The sequence below is a fragment of the Sorex fumeus genome, unplaced genomic scaffold (assembly GCF_029834395.1).
Source record: "Sorex fumeus unplaced genomic scaffold, SorFum_2.1 ptg000122l, whole genome shotgun sequence".
In the NCBI taxonomy this organism is placed as follows: domain Eukaryota; kingdom Metazoa; phylum Chordata; class Mammalia; order Eulipotyphla; family Soricidae; genus Sorex; species Sorex fumeus.
The window spans coordinates 43,489,594-43,496,343 of NW_026606179.1; the positions used below are offsets into that span (position 1 = coordinate 43,489,594).

Sequence of the window (6,750 nt, forward strand, 5' to 3'; positions counted from 1 at the left end):
CCAGAGAACTGAAGGATACATATCCAGCCTTCTGAGGAAGAACATTCCAGACAAAGACTAGTAAATGCAATAATCCTGCAACAGGAACAAACTGCTATTCAAGGAACAAAGGGGTGAGTGGGGGAGGGGCGGGGGGATTTCAGGCCTGAAGAATAGAAGTGAAAGGTAATAGAAGTGGTGGGGTTAGAAAATGATTTCTGTCTGATCTAGAGAATCATGTTAAAGACTTTAATGAAGTTAGCCATGATTTAGTGGGAAGATTCAGTTCAATATACAATTCCTATTTCTGAGCCTTAACTTTTGCATAGGTGCTCATAATTGCTCCTAGCATTTCTTTCCACTTATCTCCACGTTCAGTGGTTGGAATTTTTTTTAAAGATTCTGTATTTTGGGGCTGCCTTAACCTGTTGTCTGATTTCAGATTTTGATATAGTATGTGGCAAAACAATATCTTAACAGTGATCCTCAGATCACCTTTTAAATGCAAGACCGACAACACACTAATGCTGAAGTCCTTATTCCTATCTCCAGATTATTAATTAAAATGAAGCAGCACCAATAATGGAAGAATGAACTATTTAGAAAGTGCATAATGGAGCTTTCCACTGTTGGAGCATCATTAAATGATTTTATTCTTTGGGGGGGAAATAAGAAAAGAAATCTCTCTGCACAGTTTGTAGGCACTTTCTATTTATTTAAATTAGATTGAATTGTTCTGAACGAATACAGAGTTCAGAATGATTATTAAAGAATTAACTTTGTAGTTGAAAAGATTCACAATTTTAAGTTTCAGTTAAATGATTACTTAAAATCTAAGGTATTCATATTGAAAAATCTGCATTCTGTGGCTACGCTAATTGTAATCAGAATGTAAAGGATAGTCTTCTATTAATGATTTTCTATAAAAATTATATTACACTTATGAATATTAAGTGTTTCATATGTTTGATAAAAGTCAATAGCAGATTATCTTTTTAAAATTAGAAGAAAAAAATGGCAAAATAAACTAGCATTCACAAATGTATAAGATCAATTCTTAGCAGTAAAATCCATTCTGGAGTTGAAAATTTAGTTTGGTAAAGAAATGACTTTAGGATCAGGACTTTGAGTTCTAGACTCTGCTTTATTTTCTGTACACTATGTAATCATTTCATAATCAGAAAAATGAAAAAATTGAGTAAAATAGTGCTGCCTCAGAATTTTCCAATAGAACTTAATAATTTAATGGTTTTAAAAAATTATTCCCACATGCCCATGGGTAGCACCTCATTTTTTCAAAGTTAATTGGTTCCGAATTTAAATTGCAGATGGAAGACAGCCTGTACCTCTTTGTTGAATCCTCTGGTTCTAAAATACAGTAGGTGTTCAATAAATGTGTCGGTGAATGTTTGACAAATTAATACAGGAGGTATGAATAGATGAATTCAGAAGTGAATAAAAGAATAAAAATGAACTGAGATATATGGACCAGTTAGTAGAAAAAAACAAATGCCACTAATTGAGAGTAAATCCCTGAAAGCATAACCTGAAGCATTTATTTTTCACAAGTTTTCATGCTCAGTAGGTTGTGAGTACAACTATGGCTTGATTTTTTTTGTTATCCAAGTGACAGGGAAAGGCTTCCCACGCAATTTATCAAGCTAAATGGAATAAATCCACGCAGAAGACTAACGTATTTAGAAAAGATAACTATTTAATCATCTTGCTCTGGGACAGAGAGCATGCCATGGAGACATGACTGCTAATTAAGAGAATTCCATTCATTTTAAATGTCAGAAAAGTGAGTGAATTTGCTCAAAAAATGATAGTGCTTATGATATTGTCCCTAGAGCTAGCCCAGGATATTTATTTCCTCAGAAATGGACTTTATTGCCTTTTGGAAAACAGTATTGAAGATTCTCAAAAAATTAGAAATTGAGCTCCCATTTGACCCAGCAATACCACTCCTGGAAATATATCCCAGAGAGGCAAAAAAGTATAGTTGAAGTGACATCTGCACTTGTTTGTTCATTGCAGCATTCTTTACAATAGCCAGAATCTGGAAAAAACCTGAGTGCCGGAGAACAAATGACTGGTTAAAGAAACTTTGATACATTTACACAATGGAGTACTATGTAGCTGTCAGAAAAGACGAAGTCATGAAATTCACATACAAGTGGTACTACATGGAAAGTATCATGCTAAGCAAAATGAGTCAGAAAGAGAGGGATAGACATAGACATAGAAAGATTGCATTCATCTGCGGAACATAAAATAACAAAATAGGAGACTAACACCCAAGAGTGACCGAGATTTGTGCCAGGATGTTTGCTCCATGGCTTGGAGGCCAGCCGCACATGCTAGGGGAAAAGGGAGCTCAGATAGAGAAGGGAGCACCAAATAAGGGGTGTTGGAAGGATCCTCCCAGGATAGGAGAAGCATGCTGAAAGTAGAATATAGACCAAACATGATTGCCAATCAATGCCTCTTTTGCAAACCACAACACCCAAAAGGAGAGAGAGAGAAGAAAAGGAAATGCCTTGCCACAGAGGCAGGGTGGGATGGGGGGATGGAGGGTGGGAGGGATACTGGGACCCATGGTGGTGTAAAATGGGCACTGATGGAGGGATAGGTATTTGATCATTGTATAATTGAAACCCATGCACAAAAATTTGTAAGTCTACAACTGTACCTCATGGTGTTTCACTAATAAAAATTAAAAAAACAAAAGAAATGGGCTCAATTGAACCATCATCTGTATTGTCATAGATTAAATTCCTTCATGTATTTTTGGTTACTTTTCTAACCCCAAAGTGTGTGTGTGTGTGTGTGTGTGTGTGTGTGTGTGTGTGCATGTGATGTGTGTTTTTTAAATTTTTTTTTAATAGTGAATCACCGTGGGGTATAGTTACAGACTTACAAACTTTCGTGTTGGCTTTTCTTTATACAATGATCGAGTACCCATCCCTCCACCAGTGCCCATTCTCCACCATCAATGATCCCAATATCCGTCAGACCACCCCTTTTTGGAAAACAGTATGGACAATTCTCAAAAAATGAGAAATTGAGCTCCCATTTGACTAAGCTATACCACTTTTGGGAATATATCCTAGAGAGGCAAAAAAAGTACAGTAGAATTGACATCTGCACTTCTATGTTCATTGCGTGTTGTTGTTTTGAGTTACATCTGGTGGCATTTGGGGACTCCCCACCTCAGAGCTCGAGCCATTCCGATAGTTCTCAGAGGACTAAGTGGTGCTGGAACCAGGGATGGAACTGGGTCTTCAAAGCATGTGCTCCAGATCTTTGGGCTGCCACTCTGACCCTGTTAAATATCACTATTTTAAGCTCTCTTCAATATCTTCAAAATTGTAGAAATTACGTTACACACTAAGGATTCAATATGGTGATGTGCAGTAGACAGAAAAAAGTGCAATTTCTGCTCCATCAGTATTCAATCTAATGGGAAAGGCATTAATCAAATAATTACAGAAATAAATGTAACATTCTAGCAGTTACTTTTTTAAAATGACATTTATTGAGATATAAATCACATGTCATAAAACTTGCACTCCTGAAGTGTGCAACTCAGTGAGTTATTTTTTATTAAACTCACATATTTGGATGTAACAACTAATTTTAGAACACTTTCATGATTCCATAAAGAAAACTCACATACATTAACAATGTTATATATTTCCCTTTCCTCATATCCCCTGACAAAATAACTAATGTGTCTCTGTAGATTTGCATTTTATGTACACTTTGTATACGTGAAATTACATACCAGATAGTTTCATTTGTCTGATTTCTCTCACTTGACATATGATTTAAAATCCCATTCCTTCCATAATAGAGAGAAACAAACAAACAAAAAGAAAACAAACTCTCATCCTTGGATTTCAAAATTCTTATTATCAAATAGGGAAGGGTCGAGGGAAATAAAAAGGTGGATTAGAGGTGACGTAGGAACAATGGTGGAGAGTCTTGGGCATTTTGGAGGTGATAGTGGTGTAACTTTGTACATAGAATTCATAATATTAATATAATATTATTGTAACTATGTTACTATAATAGAATTATTACAAAATTCAAACAAGAAAAAGAAAATATAATTTTTTGTTTGTTGTGGGTGACACCTCGCTGTGCTCAGGACTTACTTCTGGCCCTGCACTCAGATTTTACTCCTAGAAAGACTCAGGGGACCACGGGGTGTTGGGGAATCAAACCCCAGGTTGGCCATGTATAACGTTAGTGTCTTACCTCCTGTACTATCTCTCCAGTCCCCAAGAGATTAAATACTTTTTCAAATCAAAATAAAATACAATTCCAACCCCTTTGAAGTTTGTATCAGAAAATCACTTTTTATTACTAAAAGAGTATTCTGTTTTTTGGATATGTCAGGGTTTGTTGATATATTCATCACTTGATTAATATTTGCATTGTTTCTGCCTTTGAATACAAATATTTATGCAGATATATGTTTTAAATTATCTTGGCTATTTACCTGAAAGTAGTGAAACTAAATTATATGATAACTTTTCATTTATTATTTGTAGTATCCCCAAATGAGTCTGTCATTATAACATCTCACCAACGTTTATAGGAGCATTGTTTTCAGTTCATGTTATTTATCTCATTTTATATCTTAAAATCTCTTAAATTGCATGACTTTTTGTTAAGTATTCCAAAATAAGTCCTTGACAGTAATATATGGCCACTATTTTTTGGTTGCATCACTTTCTTGTAGTGTCCTTTTTTTTTCTTCTGCTTAGAATATTTACTAAGTGGCTCTCTGCTACCTGTGATTTGCTGCCAAGTACACACTTTTTTTTAAAACTTTATTTATTTATTTTGAATACCCATTCCTCCACCAGTAACCATTTCCCACCATCACGAATCCCAGTATCCCTCCCACCCCCTATCCACCCCATCCTACCCTGCCTCTGTGGCAGGGCACTCCCCCCGTTTTCTCTTTCCTATTGGGTGTTGTGGTTTGTAAAAAAGTTAAGCCTGATTTTCAGGGAGAAACGGTGGATGATTTATTTTCCATTGATCTCTTTATATATAAGGAGATGTCGCACGACCGCATAAGCGGCCGCGTGGTTTGGAGTAAAAGTCCTGGTTTCCGCATGCTCGAGCTATGCTTGTAGAGGCTCATGGTCACCAGGATTCCATCTGGAGGAGGCGGGATGCGCTACCTACCCCATCTGCGACTTCCCGGTGATCTCGGCTCTCTTTGGGACCTGGAGCATTCTCCGGGAGCTGTGAAGCCTCCCAGCGACCTTTCTTCTCTGTGTCTGTGTGCTGTAAAGATGGCGCTGGGGGGGGGGGGGGGGGAGGTCTTTCTTGTAGTGTCCTTTGAAATGCAAAATTTTATTTATCTATGATTTATTTTGTGACTTAAGGTCATATATAGAAAATTATCACCTAATCCTGGTACTTAAATATTAAGGCTAATGTTTTCTTTCAAAATGTCTACAGTTTTGTCTTTAAGTATATTATACATTTTGAGTAAATACTTGTATATTATTTTAGGTGGAAGTCAACTTTTTCTTTTGGTTGAAGGTACCCAGATCTTCAAGCACTCCTTGTTGAAAAGACAAATATCACCATTGATGTTTTGGCTCCTATTAAACATTTGTAATTATAAACATAAAGATTTATTTCTGAACTTTTAATTTATATCATTAGTCTCTGTGTGTATCCTAATTTTATCAGGTTGATTTAATCATTGTATCTTTGGAAACAGTTTTGAAATTGAGAGGTCTGAGTCCATCAATTTTATCTTTTTATGTTATCTTTTAAAGCAGAATTTACAGAGTTGGGGTGGGATGGGGTAAGGTTGGGTAGAGAGTGAAGCATGAACTCATGTGGGTCTTCCCCAAGACTCTTAGGAATGCAATGATCACTGTTTGTCCAGAGATAAATATAAGGGCCACCATTTATCCAGAGCTCAAATATACAATTATGACCCTTTGTGAAATGAGTATCTTTTCTATGTTTTTAAACCCATCCACACCATAAACTTAGTAAAGCCCACTTCTTGGAGAATTGGATCTACTAGTGACCCAAAGACTTTACAGAGGTATCCTGCCTATCTTTGGAGCCAAATATTAGGGACAGCATGAAGGAATATATGAGTATTCACTGCAAAGAAGTGTATTCAAGCACCATGGGGCAACCTATTTAACCTGCAGGCTGCATATATAATCAAGGAGGCTGCTTTTTGCAACCTTTGTATACTGGCTCCCATAGGGGAATCGGTTGAATTAACTGCTTTTCTTTTACAAGATTATTGTAATATTCAGGATCTATTGTTGTTTCATTTAATTTTTTGAGTAAGCTTGTCAAATTCTGAAAACATTATCTGTGATTTTGGCAGACATTTTACTCAATTTGCAGAACCATTTGAAAAGTATTTCTATTTTAACAAAATTTTACATATACAAATCCATAAAAAAAGAGACGTATTTCTATTTGTCTTTTTAAATAACTTTTAACAATGCTTTATTGTTTTCTAGGTGTCTTACAATTTTTTAAATGTACTTTTGAGTGATAGCACAGTGGGTAGGGTGTTTGCCTTGCATGAGGCTGACCCAGTCAACCCAGGTTTGATTCCTCCATCCCTTTTGTAGAGCCTGGCAAGCTATGGAGAGTATCTCGCCCACACGGCAAAGCCTGGCAAGCTACCCATGATATATTCAATATGCCAAACACAGTAACAACAAGTCTCATGCTGGAGACGTTACTGGGCCTGCTCAAGCATAT

At 36.3% G+C, this 6,750-nt stretch overlaps 1 pseudogene; it reads right to left on the reverse strand.

Annotated features, from left to right (window-relative positions):
- Positions 1-6,137: 6,137 nt before the first annotated feature.
- On the reverse strand, positions 6,138-6,261 carry LOC130044563 (uncharacterized; annotated as a pseudogene).
- Positions 6,262-6,750: the final 489 nt, after the last annotated feature.